Source organism: Trichechus manatus, unplaced genomic scaffold (assembly GCF_000243295.1).
Source record: "Trichechus manatus latirostris isolate Lorelei unplaced genomic scaffold, TriManLat1.0 scaffold00080, whole genome shotgun sequence".
NCBI lineage: Eukaryota > Metazoa > Chordata > Mammalia > Sirenia > Trichechidae > Trichechus > Trichechus manatus.
The window spans coordinates 7728907-7741138 of NW_004444016.1; the positions used below are offsets into that span (position 1 = coordinate 7728907).

Sequence of the window (12232 nt, forward strand, 5' to 3'; positions counted from 1 at the left end):
GTCTTAGTTCTGAAATGAGAATCAAATGGTACTTATAACGTACTATGGGTAGCTGAAAAGGTTAAATGAAAGAATGGATATTAGGTGCTTAGGGGCTGGCACAGTGAAATCAGGAAGTGGTGTTATTAATTATCCATAAGGAGGGTTAGCTTGGTAGTTGTACCTCATCTTCCCTCAAGAATGAGGAGAGAGGGAGCTGCCCATAAGGGATTCCTGATCACCGGATTTCTCCCCAGGGCAGGGACCCAGCATAACTGCCCCCATCTGGTCTGCACCCTGATGAAGCTGCTGGTTCTGGACTTGGAGCTCCTGGTTCTGTGTGGCCAGGCTGATGGTATCTTGCAAGACGCCAGCGAGCAGGCTGCGTTGGTGATGTTCTGCAGTCATGGCCTGCTTCTCCTATAGCCTCCGCCAGGCCTGGAACACCTGTGACCAGATTCAGAGATGCCTATCAGTCAGCCACCTTGGAACCAGCTCAAGGCCTGCCCTGTGTCCCCACTGACCTGCAGCACATGGGATGTCCAAGCACGGGTGGCCTGTACATGCAGGTCATAGAGGGCTACCAGGTCCTGCTCTGCAGCGTCCCACTCTGCCTGAAGGCCCTCCAGCTGGAGTTTCAGCACTCTGCTCTCGGTGCCATCTCTGCTTCTCCTCGGAGGCTTTAAGTAATAAGACGTACCCTTGGCAAATGCCGTCTGTGTGCCAGGAGCTATGCTACGTACTTCAGATATACTATCTCATTTTATCCAGTAACAGCTATATGAGTAGTTGCCATTTTATATAATTGGAAACAGTGAATCAGAGAAGTGACCTAACTTGCCCCAAATCACATGACTAGTGAGGAACAGAGCTGAGGTGACACATACCTTTCAGTGGTTCACCATCGTCCTTGGTGTAAAGTCCAAATCCTAAGGCATGGCACATGAGGCCCTTGTCTCTTAGCCTTACCTCTGACTATGTACCTGCTAGGTTCCAGCTAGACCTGACAATTTGCGGTTCCCAGAACCCATCATGCCATTCCGTCCCTCTGGACCCTTGCACATACAGTATTGTCTTCTCTCAGAACATGCCCCCCTCCAACCCTCAAGTAATATTTATTTCTTAATTTGTTCAAATAAGTTATATTTACATAAATGCCTCTGTGATGAGCAAAAACTGCCCTTATGGAATTCAGAATCTCTTGAATTCCCCTGACTTATTTCTTTTTGTCCTTTAAGTCTTAGCTTAGATGCCATCTTCTCTGATCAACTCCAGCCTGGGTTGGGTACCCCTTTGTTCCCACAAGCCCCTTGCTCCCACCATCATAGCACTTAGTGCTGAGAATTGCCTCATGTGTCCTCCACAAGGCCATGAGGCCCATGAGAGAGGTATGGACTAGCCTGTTGTGATTGACACTGGATCCTCCCTACTTGATCCCTCACCTTTCTGGCCATCAAGCCTTTGACCTGGTCACCTCCTACCTCTTCCTCCTCCTGTTCCAAATGCTTTAGCTCTTCTCTGATCTGAGTTTGGTGCTGCTCTCACAATCTCTGCCTCCGAGCCTGGGCCAGGAAGAACTGCAGGGCCACATCTGGGGCCTGCCAGGCCTTGGTGGAGTCAGTCTAGGCTCAGCCAGAATCTCAGGCATGCACACAGCATTGGGACACAGAACCCAACATTTCCAGCACAACTCCATTACCAGGGCTGCTCCTGGAGCTGTGTCCAGGACCTAGCCTGGGCAGAGACTCTAGAGGCAGTGGAGAGAGGGCAGGGGCTGGTTCTACCAACAGGTGCCATAGAGGCCTTGAGGATCCCATACCCCTAATCCAATCCAATAGAAAAACAGCCCCTTCTCTTTCCCCTCCCTTAGGGGTCCGGTAGCCGTTCAGGTTCTTCATTTACTGGAAGCTCTGTATTTCTCCCTGGTGTCAGGGGAAGGTAAGCAGGAGGCAGATTAGCTGAGCTATGCAACACGTGCTCACTCCCCCAGTAGCTTCCAGTTGTTCCTCGAGTAAATGAGATGTTACCTGTTCGTCAGAGTTCCTGAGCGGGTGCTTTTGATGGCATCCACATCCTAGAGATGCTGCTCTTCCTGCCATTAGGGGAAAATGTGCTTAAGCAAGGCAAACATGGAGAAGACTCCCCTAGCTCCACCCCAAACCCCAGAACTACCTTGGCGCTCCCCCTGGAGGCCTGAGCTGCACCTTGCTGCTGAATCCATCACCTGCTGAGAAGGTATTGGGAAATTCCACACACTCCCTCCCAGGACAGTGTTAAACTCAGGATTTTGAAATCAAATCAGGATCCCGGCTACTCCTTTTCTTAGTTATGTTATCTCAGGCAGGTGACTAGCCATTTGAGCCTCCATTTCCTCTTCTATAGAATGGATCTGATAAAAGCCCCAATTTCCGAAAGTTGGAGAGAGCATGAAATGGTATAAAGCACTGAGCAGTGTCGGGCACTAGCTCAATAAATTGGAGCTAACATGCCTAATTCCCAAGGCCCATAGCTGTAAAATAAACAAGTTGTAATTATGAAAAGGGAAGAAGAGAAGGGTCAAGAGAGGCTGCCAAGGGTGAGATTCCAGCCACCCAGGACAAATCATGGAAGACAGCGCCCCCTTCTGCACAAGGGAGACTGAGCACAAGAGGATAAGAAAGCACCATATCAGGAGACTAATAAGGACTTGAGTGTGATTCTGCCTCTGCTGCCTCCGATTATCCCTATGACCCTGGGCCACTCACGTCTCTTCTCTGAGCCTCAGTTTGCTCATCTGAAGAGTGGGAGCCATGTTTTCTTCCCTGCTTAAAATACTTGTGGCTTCTCCTTGACCTTCAAGACAAAGTCTAAGCAACAGATTTACAAAGCCCTGTATGACCTGGCCCCTGCTCTCTCTCCAGTCCTCGACTCTCATCCTCACATTCTGTTCTCCATCAAATTGAGCTGCTTGCAGTTTCCCAAGAGCTGAAGCACTCACCTTCCTCTGAGACTTTGCCTGTCATTTCCTCTGCCTGAAATAGTCTTCACTCATCTTTGCTGGCCACCTCCTTCAGGAATCACTTCCTCCATGAAGTCTTCCTTCCCCCTCTTTCCAAGGCCAACTTAGATGCCCCGTAGAGTCCTGTGGTTATAAGCCCTTCAGAGCACTGATCATAGTATTGTAATTATTTTTCTCCAGGAGATGTAAACTCTGAGGACAGGGATTTCCCAGGGCTTATACAGTACTAAGCCTGATACATAGTGGGTGGTCGATAAATGTTTGGGAATGAATAAATTAGTAAATCAATGAATTAATGAAGGGCCCCTTCATAAACCCATTGCCATCTACTTGAGTCCGACTCACAGCAACCCTATAGGATAGAGTAGAACTGTCCCATAGGGTTTCCAAGGCTGTAATCTTTATGGAAGCAGACTGCCACATCTTTCTCCCCCATAGTGGCTGGTAGGTTTGAACCGTCGACCTTTCAGTTAGCAGCCAAGCACTTAACCACTGTGCCACAAGGCTCCTGATGGCCCCCTCATGAAACCAAAACAAAAACGCGTTGCCATTGAGTCAATTCCGACTCATAGCAACACTATAGGACAGAGTAGAACTGCCCCACAGGGTTTCCATGGAGCAGCTGGTGGATTTGAACTGCCAACCTTTTGATTAGCAGCCAAACACTTAATCACCATGCCTCCAGGGCTCCAGCCCCCTCATTAAAAAAAAAAAAATCAAACCGGTTGCTGTTGAGTCAATTCCAACTCATAGTGACCCTACAGGACACAGCAGAACTGCCGCATATGGTTTCCAAGGAACACCTCGTAGATTCAAACTGCCAACCTTTCGGTTAGCAGCCATAGCTCTTAACCAGTACACCACCGGGGTTTCCATAGCCCCCTCATAGTGCTCTGTATTTAGAGAAGAGGAAGGCAGACATCCCTGGGACTCCTAAGCTGTTGGATGAGGAGGCATACCTGCGGTTCTGGGAGCCCCCCTGCCTCAGCTTTAGCCTGTCTGAACATCTGGCTTCCTGGGCGCTGGCTCCAGGCTTTTACTACCCACGGGAAGAGGGTTCTGGGCAGGCTCTGGCCATCGCCAGCCCAGGTGCCTCCAGGCCTTACCTTTCTCACCTGCGGCTCACGCAGTGCCCGGCCTAGCTGGCTGAGCCCACTATCCGTCAGAGTGCTTCCAAGGAGGCCTGAACACAGGGTCCTCAGGTCAGTCTGGCAGTTCCAGGCTTCCTCTACCGCATCCCACAGGGTGGGCTTCACCTGTTCCACCTCCATCCTTCTTCTTGAGGCCCCCAACAGAGCAGCCTGGAGCAAGCTCAGGGAACTTCCTAGTAAAAGAGAGACTCAGAGTGAATCATTCCTTTCCTGTGGAATCCGAAGCACACTGCCTGTAATACTTGCAGGTTTTATTAATAATACTATTCATAGAGTTAACATCTATCAGGCGTTTACATGTGCTTGATGGCACTTGCTAAGCCTTTTTATGGATTGCCTCTTTTTATCCACTCAGGACTCCAATCAAGCAGCAACTCTAATCTATTCTGCCTCTACCTTACATTTTCCAGATGAAGCAACTGAAGCCCAGAGAGGTCAGGTAACTTCCTGGTGAGTGGCAGAGCTGAAACTAAAGCCCAGTTCTGCCCAATACTAAAGCCTGTGCCTTTAATCATAATACCAAACTGGCCTATAGACAGAGTTAGTTGGCTGTCCACCGCTGATTTATCCCTGAGGGCACGGACTGCCCCAGCTTATCTTCCTCATTCCACAGGGCCTGGCTCAAAGGAAGTTCTGGGAAAGTGTTGGCCTCATGAATGCGTGTTTGTTGACTTTGGAGTCAGTCTGAGGGCCTGACTTTTTTTTCTTTTTTTTAACTCTTTTATTATAGAAATTTTCAAACTTATACAAACTATAGGAAATCTACCTACCTATTATCTAGCTTCAACAATTATCAACTCATGCCCATTATTGTTTGATGTACGCCCCCAACTTGACATCCCCCATATTCTTTTTTTTTTTATTTTTTTATTGTACTTCAGGTGAAGGCCCACAGAACAAATAGTTTCTCATGAAACAGTAGTACACTCACTGTTCTATGACACTGATTAACAACCCCACAACATGTCAACCCTCTCCCTTCTCGACCTTTTTTTTTTTGGTGAAAATATACATAGCCAAAGATACACCATTTCAAAAATTTCTACGTGCACACTTCAGTGACATCGACTACGCTCTTCCAATTGTGCTGCTATTCTCACCTTAGACGAAGGCCCACAGAACAAAATAGTTTCGCATTTAATAGTTAGTACACATGTTGCCCTATGATAATGGTTAACAACCTTACAACACATCAACACTATCCTTACTCAACCTTTCGTTCCCTATCACCAGCTTTCCTGTCCCTTCTGCCTTCCGGCCCTTGTCCCTGGACTGCTGTGCCTCATTAGTCCCATTTGGCTCCATGGGGCTGTCCACTCTAAAGCTGAACGGTGAACCTCGGAAATGACTTCACCACTGAGCCAAAAGGGTGTCTGGGGGCCATACTCTCGGGGTTTCTCCAGTCTCCTTTAGGCCAGTAAATCTGGTCTTTTTTTGTGAGTTAGAATTTTGTTCTACATCCTTCTCCAGCTCTGTCCAGAACCCTCTTTTGTGATCCTGGTCAGAGCAGTCAGTGGTGGTAGCCAGGCACCATCTACCTGTACTGGACTCAGTCTGGTGGAGGCCTTGGCAGCTGTGGTCCATTAGTCGTTCGGACTAATCTTTTCCTTGTATCCTGTTCTCTTTATTCTCCCTTGCTCCCGAAGGGATGAGACCAGTGGAGTATCTTAGATGGCTGCTCACAGGCTTTTAAGACCCCAGACGCTACTCACCAAGGTAGAATGTAGAACATTGTCTTTATAAACTGTGTTATGCCAATTGAGCTAGATGTTCCCTGAGACCATGGTCCCCACAGCCCTCCACCCAGCAATTCAGTCCCTCAGGGAGTTTGGATGTGTGTATGGGGCTTCCATGACCTTTCCTTGTACAAGTTGTGCTGGTTTCCCCTGTATTGTGTACCGTCTCACCCTTCACCCAAGATACAGCTTTTTTTTTTTTTTAATTTTTCCCCATATTCTTTTGAAGCAAATTCCTGATATCATAACATTTCACAGAGGCCCAATTTTTAATGGCAGAGTGACCATAGGCAAGTCCCTTCCCCTCTCTGACTCTCCCTTTCCTCATCTATAAATTAGGCCTGTCTCCTTTTCCTCATCTGTAAGTTAGATCTGCCTCATGGGATTGTGGATCAGTCAGTAGAAAGTGCTTGGTTAGCTGGTGAATGTCTCTGATGAGTGAGAGGTTGCTGTTGCTTTCAGCCTTGCCTTTCCTGATCTCACTGCTCAGCCACTCTAGGACCTTCCTGGGTCCCAGCCCTCCCAGAGGGTCAGCCTTTCTCTCTCTGGGCTGGGACTCGGCTGCTTCGGTGGGAGGGTGAGGCCAGCCTAAGGCCAGATCCCAAAGCTTCCAAAGAACCTCACACCCTCCCCCGGGGAACCTTGGGGGTCCAAGTGAAGCAGTAGGCCACTGTAGTTGTTTCCTCCTAGGAGCCATGAGACAATCCAGGCCAGAGAGCCCTCTATCTCCTCACCAACTGCCTCGCCAGCCAGCACCTGCAGCAGGGGACAGTCTCTGCCAGAGGAAGGGAAGAAGAGAGATGTCTGGTGATGGGGGAAAGAAACTGGCCAGAATCACACTCTTATGGAAGAGCTGACTATATCTAGTAAATGTTGTATACCAAAGAACAGATTAGTAACCTTGTATATATCCTTATTGTATCATCATTATTATTTTTTAATTACTATGTTTACACCACCCAGGGACTCCTAGAGATAATGCATTTTCATGATAAAAAATTTAAATTGTGCATCTAACAAGGGACTTGTATCCAGACTATATAAGAGATGTTACAACTCAATAATAAAAAGACAAACCAATTAAAAATGGGCAAAGGATTGCAATAGATATTTCTGTAAAGAAGATATACATATGGTCAATAAGCACATGAAAATATGCTCAACATCATTAGTCATTAGGGAAATACAAATCAAAACCACATATAGTTACCACTTCACATCCACTAGGGTAGCTGTAATAAAAAGATGAACAATCACAAGTATTGACAAGGATGTAGAAAACTTGGAACCCTTATATACTGCTGGTAGGAGCATAAAATGGCGCAGCCATGGTGGAAAACAGTCTGACAATTCCTCAAAAAGTTAAACATGGAGTTACCATATGACCCAGCAATTCCATTCCTAGGTACGAAAAGAAATGAAAACATACATCTATGAAAAAACTTGTACACGAATGTTTGTAGCAGCATTATTTATAATAGCCAAAAGGTGTAAACATCCCAAATGTCCATCAACTGAAGAACGCATAAACAAAATGTGTGTCCATAAAATGGCATATTATTCAATCATAAAAAGGAAGTACTGATACATACCAAAACATGGATGAACCCTGAAAACATTACGCTAAGTGAAAGAAGGCAGTCACAAAGGACCACATAGTATGTGATTCCATTTATATAAAATGTCCAGAATAGGCACATCCATAGAGACAGAAAGCAGATGAGTTGTTGCTTAGGTCTACAGGGATGGGGGATGGGGAGGGGTAACTAAATAACTAAAGGTTGCTGTGTACTGTCGAGTCGATTCTAACTCATAGCGACCCTATAGGACAATAGAACTGCCCGGTAGGGTTTTCAAGACTGTACTTTTTATGGAAGCTGACTGCCACATCTTTCTCCCCTGAAGCAGCTGGCAAGTTCGAACCGCCAGCCTTTTAGTTAGCAGCCAAGCACTTTAGCCACTGTACCACCAGGGCTCCCTGAAGATACATGAGTGGCTGAAAATGAATTAGAAATGTAAAAATAAAAAAGTAGTAGGGAATCTAACTAAATGACATTCTGGAAAAGGCATAAATAATAGAGACATTGAAAAAATCACCGGCTGTCAGATCTCCAGGGCGATGAAACTATTCTGTATGACACAGTAATGGTAGACAGATGACATGATGTATTTCTCAAAACTTACAGGCCTGTACAACACAAAGAGTGAACTCTAATGTAACTATGGACTTTAATAATAATGTATCAATATTGATTCATCAGTTGTAATAAATGTACCACATGAATGCAAGATGTTAATAATAGGAGAAACAATGTGCAGGAGGGAGCGGGTATATGAGAACTCAGTACTTCCTGTACAGTTTTTGTGTAAAACCTAAAGCTGCTCTTAAAAAAAAAGTCTTAAATGTTAAAAAGTAGTAGGGAAAAAACATTAAAAAATGTTTGAAGACACTATTTACAAAACTTCCTCCTGGTGTACTCATCAACATATCAACATACTGGAAGTATTTCTTTTCATCTAATAATTCCTCTCATTCTCCACATGGTTGCCTTTGACAATATCATCTGCTAACAGCGGATCTTAGCCTAGGCACTGGGGTGCCCTTACTGTTGGAGTTGAGAAAAGGGGGAGCTACTCCTATGCTGCCCTGGTATGTCTCTGTCAGCCCCCAACTCCCACCCCTAACTGTGATCAGAAGGCCCCATCAGACTTACTGGGCTCCTGGGAGCTGTAGGATCTGCAAGGCCCCTCGCCACACACCCTGAGTCCCAGGCCCCTCAGGGGGGTCAGGCCCTGGGCAGGACATGGTGAGAATGAGCAGAGAGCAGGCCCTGTGGAGCAGAGGGTGGGCTCACGCCAGATGTCTAGGGGATGGGTGGGTGGGTGACAGGTACCCTCCTGTCCTCACCTGCCCTCACCCTCTGTGACCTGCGGGTACAGCTCTGGGGCAGTTCTTGGGTCAGATACCTCCACTTCACTGGCATCTTCCACTACCCTGGAGGAAGGAGAGGCTGAACTCAGCTCCTAAGCACTAGGGTTCTGTGTAGCCCCCTAGAACCTCTGCACGGAGAGCCTATGGAGGTCCCCAGAGTCTGTAAGAATCATCCTAAAGACTCCCAAGCTCAGGATATCCCTAAGGCCTCTCATCTTCACAATCTTATTTTTCTCCTCTCATCTACTTAGTGAGGGAAAGAGGGTGATTGGGCTTGCCCCCTTTTTATAGGTAAAGAAACTAAGGTCCTGCTCAGTTAGATGCAAAATCACCCAGTATGATAATGACTGGATCGAGGAATCCCAAGATCAGCAGGTAAGCTGCTGGATCAAGTCCCAAGAACCGGAGGTCAGATGAACAGGAGGCAGCTGCAGGATCCAAAGAGGGCAAAAGCCAGAACATCCACTTATATTCGGATGCAGGCTGCATGCCCAAAGACACTCCCTTTCAACTGACTGGCTACTCACAGCACATCCCATCATGGGGCTGATCACATATAAACACCGAGAATCATGGCCCCAGCCAAGTTGACACACAATCTTAACCATCACAGTCCACCCCTTGTCAACTTGGCACCTGTACACATCTCCCCAAACCATACATAATCTCTGAATGAAGACAATTATAAAGTCATACTCGTGCCTAACATGATAGAATTAACACGTGTACAACCGAAAATGCACTAGCCCCATTTACATTTTATATTTTGTAAGTGAAGAAGAAAATATTTGATGTATACATATAAAGTAGAAATACTCATAACAATTACAGTCTGCATTTCTGCAACTGGTCATGTGGCCGTAACTGGTATTTAGAACTACCTTCTTCCACCACCCATTCTGTATTCCCTTTGCCCTCAGCGACCACCTCAGCTGTTTGTGGTTCTTTACCTGGTGGGGTGACCCAAACCTTCATTCCTGAAGGGTCTGGGCTATTAGCAGTCATGTCAAAATTTTTCTACTGACTTTAATCACAGGGCATGGTAGTACTAAGAGACGCCCTAAGGGATCTCCTGCATTCCAGACATACTCTTCTTTACCTCCTTTATGTAATATCAGTCCGATTTCCTCTTGGTAATCAGGATCAATCACACCAGCCAGTATGGTAACTCCCTTCTTTGCCTGTTGAGCCAGAGGCATAAGGAGCCCAAAGTGGCCAGGCGGCATTCTTAGCTTCCAGTTCAATGGAATCAGTGATGTGTCTCCAGGTGGGAGCTTTCCTCCCTTTGGCACTAAGACCTCTAGGCCTGCAGAGCATAAGGTCACTGGGACAGGAAGCAAAAACCTTGCAAGCAAGTAACTAGGGGTAATAGTGAGTGGTGCCACTCCCATTGCCACCCCTTGCTTCCTGGACCCATGAATCCTGGATATGGGAGAAACAGCACCATATATTGGACACCGGTTTAGAGCATATACAGCCTCCTGGAGAACATTGCCCCAGCGCTGCAGGGTATTGCCAACTAGCTGGTGCCGTAATTGTGTCTTTAGGAGGCCGTACCATTGTTCCATCAAGCCAGCTACTTCAGAATGATGGGGAACATGGTAAGACCAGTAAATTCCATGAGCATGGGCCCACTGCTTTACATCATTTGCTGTGAAATGAGTCCCTTGATTGGAGGCACTGCTGTGTGGGATACCATGACAGTGGATAAGGCATTCTGTAAGTCCATGGATGGTAGTTTTGGCAGAAGCATTGCATACAGGGAAGGCAAATCTGTATCCAGAGTGTCTGTTCCAGTAAGGACAAAACACTGCCCTTTCCATGATGGAAGTGGTCCAATGTAATCAATTTGTCACCAGGTTGCTAGCTGATCACCTTGAGGCATAGTGCCATATCAGGGACTCAGCGTTGGTCTCTGCTGCTGGCAGATTAGGCACTCAGCAGTGGCTGTAGCCAAGTCATCCTTGGTGAGTGGAAGTCCATGTTGCTGGGCCCATGCATAACCTCCGTTCCTGCCCCCATGGCCACTTTGTTCACGAGCCCGTTAGGCAATGACAGGAGTACCTGGGGAAAGAGGATGACTGGTTTCTGCAGAATGAGTCATCCTATCCACTTGATTGTTTAAAATCATCCTCTGCTGAGGTCACCCTTTGGTGAGCATTCACATGAGACACAAATATCTTCACTTCTTTGGCCCATTCAGAGAGGTCTATCCACATACCCCTTCCCCATAATCCTTGTCTCCAATTTTCCAATCATGTTCCTTCCAAGTCCCTGACCATCCAGCCAAACCATTGGCCACAACCCATGAATCAGTATACAGTTGCACATCTGGCCATTTCTCCTTCGAAGCAAAGTAAACAACCAGGTGCACTGCTCGAAGTTCTGCCCATTTGGAGGATTTCCCTTCATCACTGTCCTTCAGGGAAGTCCCAGAAAGGGGCTGTAGTGCTGTCGACTTTTGAGTGGTGCCTGCATATCCTGCAGAACCATCTGTAAACCAGGCTTGAGTTTTCTCTTCCTCAGTCAAGTGGTCATAAGGAACTCCCCATGAGGCCGTAGGTGCAGACTGGGAGATGGAAGGTAATGTGACAGGAGTGGAGACCATGGGTATTTGGGCCACTTCCATATGCAACTTACTTGTGCCTTCAGGTCCTGCTCAGCCCCAATCTCGTATATACCACTTCCATTTAATGATAGAGTGCTGCTGTGCGCATACAAATTTATGACTCTGTGCATCAGACAACACCCAGTTCATGATGTTCATGATGGGCAGCTCAGGCTTCATGGCAACTTGGTGTCCCATGGTTAAGTGTTCAGTCTCTACTAAGGCCCAGTAAAAAGCTAAAAGCTATTTCTGAAAAGGAGAGTAGTTATCCGCAGAGGATGGCAGGGCTTTGCTCCAAAATCCTAAGGGTTTGCACTGTGATTCACCAAAAGGGGCTTGCCAAAGACTCCAGACAGTATCTGTATCTGCCACAGACACTTCAAACACCATTGGATCAGCTGGATCATATGGCCCAAGTGGCAGAGCGGCTTGCACAGCAGCCTGAACTTGTTGCAGAGACTTCTCTTGTTCTGGGCCCCACTCAAAACTAGGAGCTTTTCGAGTCACTTGATAAATAGGCTGGAGTCGCATATCCAAATGAGGAATATGTTGCCTCCAAAATCCAAAGAGGCCCACTAAGCATTATGCCTCCTTTTTAGTTGTGGGAGGAGCCAGATGCAATAGCTTATCCTTCACTTATTTGTTTCTTTATTTTTGTTCATTGTTGTAGTTTAAGTGAAAGGTTACATTTCAAGTTAGTCTCTCATAAAAAAGTTTATATATACATTGTTATGTGACCCTAATTGCCCTCTCTGTACTGTGACAGCACACTCCTCCTTTTCAACCCTGATTTCCTGTGTTCATTCAATCAGCTCCTAACCCTCTCTG

General features: G+C 46.7%; 1 long non-coding RNA gene across 1 annotated transcript; it reads left to right on the forward strand.

The window, feature by feature from the left end:
- The first annotated feature begins 604 nt into the window (after positions 1–604).
- Positions 605–6822, forward strand: LOC111821382 (uncharacterized). Its single transcript, XR_002824814.1, has 3 exons — positions 605–665; positions 4484–4578; positions 6555–6822. It is a non-coding gene; the product is annotated as an uncharacterized LOC111821382 (long non-coding RNA).
- The last annotated feature ends 5410 nt before the right edge of the window (positions 6823–12232 follow it).